Source organism: Anguilla anguilla, chromosome 2 (assembly GCF_013347855.1).
Source record: "Anguilla anguilla isolate fAngAng1 chromosome 2, fAngAng1.pri, whole genome shotgun sequence".
Taxonomy (NCBI): Eukaryota; Metazoa; Chordata; class Actinopteri; order Anguilliformes; family Anguillidae; genus Anguilla; species Anguilla anguilla.
This window is the reverse complement of record NC_049202.1, coordinates 29,499,499-29,512,278: the sequence shown is the minus strand read 5'-3', so window position 1 is coordinate 29,512,278 and position 12,780 is coordinate 29,499,499. Positions and strand designations below refer to the sequence as shown.

General features: G+C 41.2%; 1 protein-coding gene across 3 annotated transcripts in view; it reads left to right on the top strand.

Moving 5' to 3' along the window:
- The window catches only part of znf646 (zinc finger protein 646), a 67,226-nt gene that overhangs the window by 3,602 nt on the left and 50,844 nt on the right, over positions 1–12,780 (top strand). The gene's annotated exons all lie outside the window — the stretch shown is intronic.

Genomic DNA, 12,780 nt, shown 5'->3' with positions numbered 1-12,780 from the left:
TATTTGTTGATGTTGCTAGTATTCTATCAGGGTTTTGAGATGTTAGCCTATACCATCAATTAAGGGACCCGTCTGACAAAACAGTGGATTTTTGACGTCGGTAGCACCACCACAATGTCTGCTGACATTGTTTTCAAGTCTGTAGGTCGAACATAGTAGTAGTTCTGATTGTTTGATTGGTTAATAATTGCAATTTCAGCTGACTTTTATAGCACTACCAAGTGGCCAATAGTGATGGGCAAAACAGTTCTTTCAGTGTACTGAATCAGTAGAATCAGTTCACTAAAAAGATTTGTTCACCGAATCAGTGGCCTCAGTAGGGTTGGTGTCAGTCGATAGGGGTAGTGGGGGGGTGCTGCTGTTGGATATATATATTCATAAGTTTTCGTTTCAATTTTATTCTACACAATTTAGTTTGAAAGAATCTGTTGGGTTGTTTTAGCCCTAGATGCGGATTTCTGTACCGTGACTTGTTCTAACGGCTGCTTCACATAGGAAGTGCTGATGTACGTTGCCTACCTTTTATCATAAAATGTAGTTGATAAAATAGTAGCCCTGACTAGCCTACTTTGAGACATGTTTAAAAAATCTTATTTTATTGAAAATAAACAGCACACTTGACAGTGATGTTTGATTATTATCCATTATTCCTTACCGTACCCACTCCCCTCCCCAGAGACTCCTCGCTCCTTGCATTCGCTACAGCAAGTCGAACGAACGAACTAGTGTTGTGTCGTTCGCCGAACGATTCGGGCAAGTGTACTGTTGTGTCGTTCGCAAACGATTTTGGCAGCATCTGCCGGTTGCTCCCTGCGATTTGACCTGCTTGTGTTTAACTGTGAACCTGGCTTTTACTATAAAGATGTCAGGTGGATAGACTGTAATCGATAAGTTTTACTTCGAACGTTCCATTGAACAAGTAACAGTAAAAATGTATTTTATGGGTCAGTGCTATTGGCTGTGGTAGCTACATCATACGGTCTCATAGAACTGTGATCAATGAAGGCTAACATCATGCTAGCCCTTGCTTTGTGTAGGTCTGATCACCGCTGCAGTGACATTAAAACAGTCAACAGGCTGCGATTCTTGTGAGAAATGTGTTGTCACGCTGAAGTGCACACACTGCTGTCTGCGTTCTAAAGCTCAGTTTCACCTAATGCTAGTTTTAGCCCTGCCCGCCAACTTGATGGCCAGATACTTCTTCTCCACTGTGCTGTACTTCGCCTCCCAATGTTACAGCTTCTGCCTAATGTAGAGCACAGGGCAGCCGGCCCCCCTCAACCTCCTGGGACAAATCGGTCCCTGGCCCACTGTTGATGTGTTTGTTTGCAGACAAAAAGGGAGAGCAAAGTTAGGTGTATAAAGTAGTTGTTCACTACAGAGAGCCTGCTTTAATCTGTCAAATGTCTCTGTCCATTGGCCCAGATCTGAGGCACTCTTTCGGGTCAGATCAGTCAGGGGACTAGTCAGCTCTGAGAAAGCTGGAATGAATCTCCTGTAGTAGCCGGCCAGACCCAAGAATAGTCTAAACTCTTTATTATCTTGGGCCATGGGCAGGCTGCAATCACTGCTTATCAACCTGGGGATACACCTGCCCACTACCCAAGTGGTACCTCAGATAATGTACTTCCCTCTGTCTAACTGCGCACTTCTTCGGGTCAGCCTTAAGCCCTGCACACCTCAGAGACCCAAGCGCTTCCCCCACATGGTCCATATGCTATTCCCAGGTGTCACTATAAATTATTACATCATCTAAATTGGCCATAGTGTATGGAGAGTGGGCCTGCAGCACCCGGTCCATGAGGCTTTGAAAAGTAGCAGGGGTCGTGAGCAGCCTAAAAGGAAGGGTGACAAATTGGTAAAACTTGAATGGAGCGAAGAAGGCCACTTTTTCCTTAGACTCTGGAGACAAGGGAATCTGCCAGTAGCCCTTGGTTAAATCCAACATCATAAAAAAACGTACGGTGCCCAGCCGGTTCAGGAGGTTGTCGACCCTTGGCGTAGGATATGCATCAAAGTTTCTGACATAATTCACCTTGTGATAACACAATAATCAATAGGGCTGCTCCATGCACTGTTTGATTATTCTGTTACTCCCATCCTCTAACATAGCCTTCAATAGAGGGTATGCATTGACGTCACTTTCCCACCGGAATACGCTCCCTCAGTCGGACTGAGTGGCAAAACATGCTGCGACATGGATGCCTTTAGTAGAGGAAACTGCAAACCCGGGAGTAAAACAAACGATTATCTGCTTAAATAAAAAGCAGTTGGACTCGACAGTGATCCTTACAACTTACCAAAGAATCAGTGGTCCATGGACATTCAACAAGAAATTGGAGCTATCTTTTTACAGACTGCCAAAAGCTAAAGAAAAGAGAAGCAAATAGCTAGATCGCTGCAATTCGCAGAAACAACTGGAATCTAGGCACCGAAACGTGGTTGTTATTTTGTGTCAGGTATGTTGGATTTTTGGGTAAAATCATACCTTAGTGTTAGCTAGCCAAGCATATAAATTATCTAACCATCCCCCCTTTGTTTGTAGAACACAAAGCTCATCATCATGGATGTTTTTAAATAAATGCTGACAAAAACTTTACAGTTACACAGAATATAAATGAAAGATGCTAAATATTTAATTGATGAGTAGTCAATACAGTACGTAACTTAAGGTATGATTTTACACAAAAATCCAACATGCCTGACACAAAATGACAAAACAAAGCCACTCCCAGATTGTGTACAGTACAGGAGTGCAAATATGATTTGAGAGATGTTTGTAAGTTTACTGTACAAAAAGCTAAAAAAGGGATTAAAAGGAGATGTTGGGGTTAATGCTAATATAAATTTAAGAATGTGTAACTCCTTTTTGGTTTTCAAAAGAATGGTTTATAAAGTTATTTTTGAGGGTTACAATTGTGAATGATTTTTATTTTATTATGTTTTATTTTTGGAGGGTAGCTTAATTGATAAGAATATAGGATAGGCATAAGCATTATTCTTCTGCCTGTGCTTTTTCAGTCACTACCTAATAGGCCTACATAGATTGTTGACTTGTTTATATTGTCTAGACTGTTTATATTTATTGTATTGTGTGTGATGACTGAATAAAAAATACTACTACTACTACTACTACAACCGTAAATCCACGTTTCGGTGCCAGTTGTTTCTGCGAATTGCAGTGATCCATTTGCTTCTCTTTTCTTTAGCTTTCGGCAGTCTGTAAAAAGATAGCTCCGATTTCTTGTTGAATCTGTTTGTACAGTCGATCGCACAACAGCTCTTTCCCATTTTAGATGTGTTTTTTGTGTTTTCGCGGCATTCAAGCTGAACGCTAATGCTGCCACTCAGTAGTCTTTCTGCCACTGAGTGGGTGTAACTGCAGTGACTCCCACTTACTGTGACGTCATGTGCATACCTTCTATTGACCCTTCGCGAAGCCCCTCCCTAGAACGGCCATTGTCCAATCCTAGGTTAGCAACCGTAACTAGACGCGGGTGGCCTGGCAAACTTTTTTCAGACGAGAGCAAAATGCCGAAATAGTGTGCCTACGGAAACTGCAACTCTGACAGTAGGTATCCCAAATGTTTAGAGGGGGCAGTTTTTTTTTTTTTTGCGTTACCAAAGCCAAAAACACAAGAGGAGAGATGCCGGATGTGGATTAAACGGTGTGGGAGACCTCATTCACAGCTAAATCCATCCAAAATCAACAAGAACACCTTCGTCTGCGGATGCTAACGTTAGCTAGCAGACAGCACAGCTGGCTAAAGAATAGCTAATTATATATAACAAATAAACTCATGCAAATTAATGACTGACAGTATTCCTTCAAATCTTTCTTTCTAGTAATTTTATTTTTTATTTTTTAACGTGGATGCTCGGTTTGGGCAAGGATCCACTCCAAGGATCAGCTTGGAAGTATCCTGGAATATAGCCTACTATGCGCGTAATGTAAATTTTCTGGTAGAAATTTAATAATAGCAATAATAGGAGCCAGGTTTAAACGTTATCCTAAAATTAAATAAAACCATATATTGGCTTACCCTGCAGTGCAAGAACATTGTTGCTCCTTTATATAGTGGTCGTGCACATGAACTGTCAAAACGTGAGGTGCCTGACTCTTGCATTGCTATCTGTGCGCTTTAGCCTCTATTTTAATGTCATTACTGTCACTCTTCCGACAAATGGTATCATGAATGTAGTCTTCAAAAGCATATTGCAGTCCTTTCTGTCTACTTCTCTCTGATATTTGAAATGTATTACTCCAGAAATCTGTAATTTCCTTTGGAATATCTCTCGCTGGTATAATTGATAACTCCAATGATATGTGGGTCTGAAAGCTTGCCAGGCGTAGCAACAGTAACCAAGGGGGGTGGGACTTAGCTAACGGTCAATTCAGCCTGAACAGTTTTCTTTTTGTGTTCAGGCAATCTATAGGGCAGACCGGAACACAGTCACCCCTGGAGATGTTTCAGTATTGTGGTGGATGAGATTTGTGCGCTCTGGCAGGGGGAGAACACATCCGCAAGAGGCTTCTGCTACTGGGTCGTATCTGCTCTCTGACACAGTGGGAGATAGTCATCACAAAGGGCCGGAGTAGAATTAGTCGGTTTTGTTAACTCTGGAACCAACTCATCTTTCTCAATCACTGTGGTAACCAAAGAAACAGGAGTCATTTCCATGCTTTTAGGAGGTTGAGGCGGTATATCTATGTTCCCCTACCCCTGCTTATTGTTCTAAAAAATTGGCCCATTGGAGTGAACCGAGTTGATGCAGTAGCCTATGTTTTTTTTTCTGAGACTGCATCAATTTCTAGGGCAGTGTAGTGTTCGAAATATCATTCACATTTGTTACGATCAAGTCTAGGGTCAGGCCAGAACAATATGAATGGTAAGGGAAATCAGTGAGGAATGGGTAAGGGTAATGTATTGCAAACCGACTAGGAACTCTGGTCCGTATCTGCCTATCCAAATCTAACTGGCTCGCTGGATAGCCTTCAAAGGGTACTGGGCAGGGGGTGGCTTTGAACATTGAACGTATATAACCGAAATATTTTGAGCAGTAATACTTACATAGCAATGATGAAATCTTATCTATGTTCAGTAGATGGAGACAGAGACAGTATCAATGATACTGTTCTATTCGCTTCTGTTTTGCTCCAGAAAACAATGTCAGCTAGGTCTCTCAGCAAACATATGGCTTAGCTATGCCCAGAAGTCCTCAATAATAGTAGTATTTTCCAAGAAATTACGCAAACTCGTTGACCACGTTTCGTTAGGTGCAGTGTCTTTTACTGCTACCACCGAGTGAATGCGTAAGTGAATGCGATGATAAGAGAATTTTCGGTTACACTGACCTATAAAACGTTATTCCAAAAGCAGAATTAGACATGTTATACATCGTTAGAATGTCACCTACTGAATGAATGAATTGTCAATCAAGCCAGACTGTACTAAAAAGAGCGACAACGCCATAAACAACAGGTGTGGTATTACGCACAGCTATTTTGGAAAATACCCAGGCATCACAAATGCGCGTATATTTCACAAAGGGATTGTCCAAGACAATATATGACCACTCAGTCTCAAAAGGGACATCTCAACGCGTAAAACCAATGGTAAGGTTGTATATTTATTCAATATTTAGTCCCAGATATCGACTGTAGAATGACATGGTATCATTTTTTAAAACATTTTCTCGTTTATTTCGTTATTCAGTGAGCAGCGTTTTCACTGCTGTATTGGCATATTTTAGGGTTATTGTCGGGTTTATCTTGTTGCTGTGACGGAATACGATTTTTTAGTGGTGAAAGAATATTTTTATGATTGCCAAGATCGACAGTATTGTCCATAATGTCATGGGTGGGGGTTGTGGTTGTATATGAGATTGCAGGGAGGGAGTGCGTGTTAAATGAATGACCAGAGGGACAATGGTGCGAAAACTCCGTATTCGGCGTAGTTGTCGTGTATCGTCTAGTAATGAAACTAAAAAAAAGTGTTTCTGTTTTTAACCCTCTGGGGTCTAAGGGTAAAATGAGGCACACTGGTGATTGTGCCATGCTCTGACATTTGTGTAAATTTCATCAACTTTATATGCAGTGATTCCAAAGTGTTTCATATCTCTGTTTTCAGCACAAACTCAGCTACAATAATATGGCAGCAGTAAGTAGGTCATAATCATATATGGATTGCAAATTGCTCTAAAAACACACAAACTGTAAACAGTAGTTTTGAACATGCACAGGAATATTGTAATAAAACACACTAAACAATTGTGACTTTTTTTGATCACTGAAATGTGTTCATAAAGGTCTTGGGTATCAAAAGATGACAAAATATTTTAGCAAATCCAATGAGAAATATAAAATAAATTGCTAAAGGTTAGTGTCGTGACTACTATTTTTCAACACCAGGTGAGAATGGGAGGGCAAATGGCCTTTCTGTAATGAATATGCATTGGGTAGGACAACCTGCCAGCTAAGTAGGCTATTCACACCTGGCCGCATGCCTCCCCACCACTAAGACAAAGACTCAGTGAGCCATTTAGAAGACAGAAACAAAGACATCTTTTGATTTTCAGAACGTCTATTGAAGCAAACTATACGCATGGAAGATGAGATGAGACTGGTGTACTCTTGCAACGCTTGCTTGCTTGCTCTTAGCTAGTGGTGAACTAGGCCCTGTTTCCTGATCAGCATCTCTGTAAATATGATAAAAACAAAATTGTTAGGAAATGTGACATCAAATCAAACTTTATTTATATAGCACATTTCCTTCAACAGGTGAAAATTAAATGCTTTACAAAAAAGGGGCAAACCACTAACTAATGAAAACAAAACTTAGGAAATGTGACATGGTTACATCATATACAAACAAACACGACCAGACGCAGAGAGGTAGCCTATAATTTTGAGAAGCAATGGTTAGAATCGTTCGTAGTGTGGGAATTTACAAGCGCGCATATTAGTGAATATTCCTACAAACACACAGAGAATGTAATACAGCACACATTTACAAATAATGCAAGCTATCAACGAAACAACATTAGCTAAACTAAATAAACATTGATATTCCAGCTCAACTACACGCAACTCATCAATAAGAATGCCTCAATCTGAAGTAGGCTAGGTCTGTTTAGCTAAGTGGTTATTATATTGCTATTTCCCGAATTGACTTACAGTATGCTAATATCGATTGTGCGAGGACATCAGTTTTAGAATCCTAGCCACGCCACGGGCTTTTTATTACCAATATGGTCGAAAAAAATACAGTCTACCTGCTACTTCTAACACAACCAGACGCAGAGAGCCTAGCCCAGGGGTGGGCAAACTTTTTGACTCGCGGGCCACAATGGGTTTTCAAATTTGACAGAGGGGCCGGGCCAGGTGCATTTGGAGGGAGTGTTTGGGCCGGATATACTAAAGCATTAAATGTAGTGTGTGCAAACCTCATAGCACAGTAAGAACACTACAACCCAATTTATTAACTGTCTTTCAAATGTGAAAAATAGCCCTTATCAATTAATAAATTTGTCTCAAGGAATATGCAAGATATGACATTTACATACTATTTCGCAGATACTGGGATGAGGAAATGTAAATAGATTCAAATAACACACGCACTGTGATTTATCAAGATTGCGTCTGTTTTTAATAAGTTTCAATTTAAGGTGCAAAGTTAAAGAAATCAACATTTATTGAAAAATGGAATCACTTTCAACATTCAAAACATATTATTACACAACGAAATACTCAAGCTCAATAATATCTACTTGTGTTAAACTCCGCAAAATCATAAATGGATTGTCTTGACCGCGCGCTCTACAAACTCGCTACGGAAGACCTCGCCTTCATGCGCAAACAGTACACGTGTATTGTTGCCAAGCACACAGACATGGGCTGTATTAAATATCCTACCTGTAGCTGAAAATTTAAATTAAGAGCGATGTGCGGCGTGTTAATTGAGCTACTGTACCGGTGCTGTGCGTAAATACGCATTGCTCTTAATTAAAAGACGCACTTCCAAACTTTCCAAATGCATTTTTTCAAAACACAGAAGAAAAACTCACCATTTCAGTGGGAACAGTGTTGTTGGTCTCCCTTTTTTGCCAGTGCATCAAAGTCTGGAGTTAGTTTTGTTGTGGCAATTCTCAGGACAGATCTGAGGTGTTGGTCAGTTAACTTGGATCTGTGATGGGCTTTGTTGATTTTCATGACGCTAAACGTCTGTTCACACACGTAAGTCGAGCCAAACAACACCAGCATCTTCTGCGCCGTCCTCCGGAGGTTTGGAAACGCGGTCTCGTTAAGTGAAGCGTAAAAGTCATTCAGTTTAAGAGACTTGAACTTCTCCTTTGAGACGGAGTCAGACTGAAGATCGATCAGTTCTAATTGCAGCTCCTGCGGTGCTAATTCGGGGTCTTGTGACAGGGGACAGGACACCAGTTGAAGTGACTTGTCAATTTTTTCAAAATCACAGAACCGACGGCAAAATTCTCTGTGCAGATCGTCCAGCGATTTGCAGTATTTCTTCGCATTTCGGGCGGCCTCTTTCTGCACGGCTAGTGTGGGGAAATGTGCGAAAGATTTGTTTGACATTTGCCTGGAGAATAAAACCAGCTTGGATTTGAAGGCTCTCACATTTGTGTACATGTCGTGCGCAAACTGATCTTTACCCTGTAGCTTCACGTTCAGCTCATTCATGTGTGAAAATATGTCCACAGCAAACGCAAAGTCACAAAGCCAGTTTGTGTCGCTCAGCTCGGGAAATTCTTCGGATTTCCCCATTAAATTAAAAAATGAGCGAATCTCGTCTTTGAGCTCCCAGACTCGTTGAAACACTTTCCCCAAACTTAACCAGCGAACGCGAGAGTGGTAAAGTAGGTCCTGGTGATCCGCATTAGTTTCTTCCAGAAACGTAATGAACTGACGATGATTAAGTCCCTTTGCTCGTATGAAGTTAACAAGTTTTACAACTGGATCCACGACGTGATTAAGCTGCAATACAGACTTACACAGAGACTCCTGATGAATGATGCAGTGAAGTAAAATAACATTCTGGTCAGGGTTTTCTTCTTTCACTTTATCCTGGATTCTTTTCAGCAGCCCGATGTTTTTTCCAGTTAAATTTGGCGATCCATCCGTGGTGACATTGGCAAGTTTACTCCAAGGTAGCTTCATTCTCTCGATGACAGCAGACACCTGTTCATATAAGTCCTCTCCTCGCGTTTTCCCTTTCAGTGATTCCATGCTCAAAAGCTCTTCCGTTATCTCAAAACTGTCGTTAATCCCTCGGATAAAAATTAGGAGCTGAGCAGTGTCTTTTATGTCGTTACTTTCATCCAGTGCTAGTGAATATAACTTAAAGGACTCCGCCTTTTTGTTTAACTCGCTGACTATATCTTCGTCAATCAGTTCCACGCGACGAGTCACTGTCCTGCGTGCTAAACTAATTTTTTCAAACTTGGCTTTGCTCTCCGGACACAAGAGACCTGCTGTCTCTACCATGCACTCTTTCAAAAACTCGCCTTCGGAGAAAGGCTTGCTAGCCTTTGCTAATTTGAATGCCAGCAAATAACTTGCCTTGGTACTTGACTCTTGAATTGCAGTTTGTCGGTGAAAAAAGTTCTGTTGATTCTGTAAATTAGCTGCCAACCTCTGAGCAGTAGCCGCCCGTTCTTGTGTTGACTGCTTGCTAGCATAGTTTGCATGTTTCGTGGCAAAGTGACGGCTGATATTGTACTCTTTGAAAACCGCAACAGCTTCTTGGCATATCAGACATACAGCCTTTGATCGGACTTCAGTGAAGAAGTATTTTGTTGTCCACTCCTTATTAAACACTCGGCATTCGCTGTCCACTTTCCTTCTCTTTGGTCCGCTCATTTTTACAGAAGGGCTTAATGGTGACGTGAAACGAAGTGAAAATTAAAGTGAAATAAAGAGAAATACGCGCCACTCCAACAACGGTCAATGTGTTTCGAGTGCGCCATCTATTGGGGAAAGGTGGGCATTGCAGGGAAAGGGGAAAAAAGAAGGTTTTTACTATAATTTGGACAAGTTCGGCGGGCCGGATTAAAAAGCCTAACGGGCCGTACGTGGCCCACGGGCCGTAGTTTGCCCATGTCTGGCCTAGCCTATCATTTTGAGATGCAATAGTTTGAATCGTTCGTAGTGTGGGAATTTACAAATGCGCATATTGCTGGATATTCGTACAAACACAGAGGTTGCAATCCAGTACACACATTTACCAATATGATCATAAGAAATATACTTACTCATGAAGTTGATCCTCAGCTGAATCAGTTCGCTGTTCGAAATGACACCGCTCTTCATCAATGTCGGCTTCCGGACGGACCATTTTCCAAAATTAAACGAAATGTTCACCTCAAAAGAAGTGAATTAGGCTACAATTTGACATTCTATCCTGCTTTCGCAGGCTTGGCATTTCTCACATGGATCTCGCATCGCCCCTCCCCTACTCTCCTTCTATGGAGAGTAGTTATAATGTCGTTAACATGTGAATGCGATTTGGGCGGACTTCCTGATGAGCGAAATTCACATAGTAATGAGTAAGGATTAACGAAGCATACATGATCTAATTAATCAAATTTGGAACATTTAAAACAATTCATATCATTTGTCAATGGGCGCATTGGAAAGTCGCGATTCTAAGGTTTCTGTCAATGTTTTTGTTGCGTCTGTATGATAACAACTCGTGAAGTTAATCATCCAAATAGAAACGAAAGTTAATTTAATCTTGCCGAGCTCCGCCGGCGGAGCTCTCGACCCCAGAGGGTTAACTCATACTTTGGTTGCAATAGAACTGAATGTCTGAGTTCAGTAATCTCAGCACGTCGGCGTGCCGACCACTAGGGGCTTTGTACTAAGAGGTTAAACACAAAATCCAATCAGCACACAAAGCGGGTGGTAGGCGAGCATTGGAATAGAATACGAGAGCAAATTGTCAGACACACAGTTTCACAGGGCAAACAAACTAGGAATACTCAAGATCTAATCCACATACAAACCAGAAGGGCTCGACGGGAATCGGAATGAAACAAAAATAAGGTCAAAAATAAGTCACATGAAGCAGTCACTGTTCACAACACACCAAGCACAACTTCGAAGAACTAGTCTCCATTGGTAAGTGGAACACAGCGTTTTTTTCAAGTGGTGTAGCTGAAGACTGAAACAGCCAATCAGATGAGGAACTGGAAAGAGGCAATGCACACCACAGACAAATATAAACAAAACTTATGACAGGTCGCAACACATTTTGTATTTAGTTTGCGTGTTTGTGCTATTTGAACAAGGTAGCAAATGTACAGCTGTAATTAAACCTGTAGATCAACTGAACTCCTTGTATTTCTAGTAGCTATCGTAAGTTAGTATGCTATAGTTTGCGTACTTCCACGCAATGAAAGTTTAACATCAACATCGCCAGAACGTATACTTAGCTCTGAGGTCATGTCGTTCCACTGGACTGAATACTGCTTCATTGATGATGGAACGTCATGAACTTGCTGGCTACCGTTCTGGTGTTAACTCGTAAATTGGACTTCTATAGAAGCTAAAAACTGCAAAAGCAAAATCGGTGTATTTCATTTTTACTGAACTCAATTCCTGAGCTTGCATGAAAACTCGGTTTGCTACATGAAAATGTAACTATGTTCTTTATTTAAAGTTACAATCTACAAGATTTCAGTTTTGTTCTCTTTGGCGGTACCAATGGCAAGAACCGGTAATTGCAGGTGTGTTTTTGGACCTCACTTCCCATAGATCCAACCGGATCCAACCTGTGTGACGTCAGTCAGTTGGCACCTGGGCCACGCCAACTATTAGGCTACACTTATTATTCACTGAATAAAAAATGGTTGTTATAAAAGTAACGTTATGTACATACTCATTCATTGTCTAACATTAGGCTAACTTACGCTGTCCTTACACTGCCGAGCCGGGTTAAAATGCTGTAGCAGACCTGGGGTAGAATTAAGCCGCGTTTCCACCGCAGGAACTTTACCCCTGAACTAGGAACCTTTTGAGGAACTCCCTGCGTTCCGACCGCAGGAACTAGGGTCTAAATTAAGTTCCGGGGTCTTTATTTTACCCCCAAAAAAGTCCCTGCTCGGGGGGTAGTACTTTCCAAAAGTACCGGAACCTTTGGGGTGGGGCGCAAGCGCTGAAAATTTCTGATTGGTCGACTACTTGCAGTGTTTTATTTCAACCGCCATTTTTAAAAATCTGCAGCCGCAAACCGATTTATTTTCATAATAACTTGAAATCAAACTTGTATGTTATGCGGTGCAGTAGCCTACTTTTGGTTATAGCCTGCCAACGTCTTGGAATTATAACGTGTGCTCTTCTGTTCTTTTCTTGCTTTAGTATTCGTTTTATAAAATGCTAAGCATTCGTGCTGGGACAGCATATTACGTACCAAAACATTCAAACGGTTTAATTCGGTTGCTGAATATTTTCTTCCGGATTTTCTTTGTTAGCCCGTTGTAATTGACTCAAAACGTTTGATACAGTTATGTGAGGTATGCGGTAGTTATGCGTAATTTACATTGGTGATACAGTAAAAGCAAACTGGAAATCACCTTCCGCACTTTTTGTCAGGGTAAAATAACAGGTTAATTCTAGTAATCGTCCCTTTAGCTTTTTCAGACTGCCGTAATTTTACTCTGCCATTCTTCAATTCCACAAAAAGACCAGGAAGACTATGGACTAATTTATGGTGCATGGTTCGCATCTGGAGGGCACACTTCGCTGCTCGGCTAGCAGTA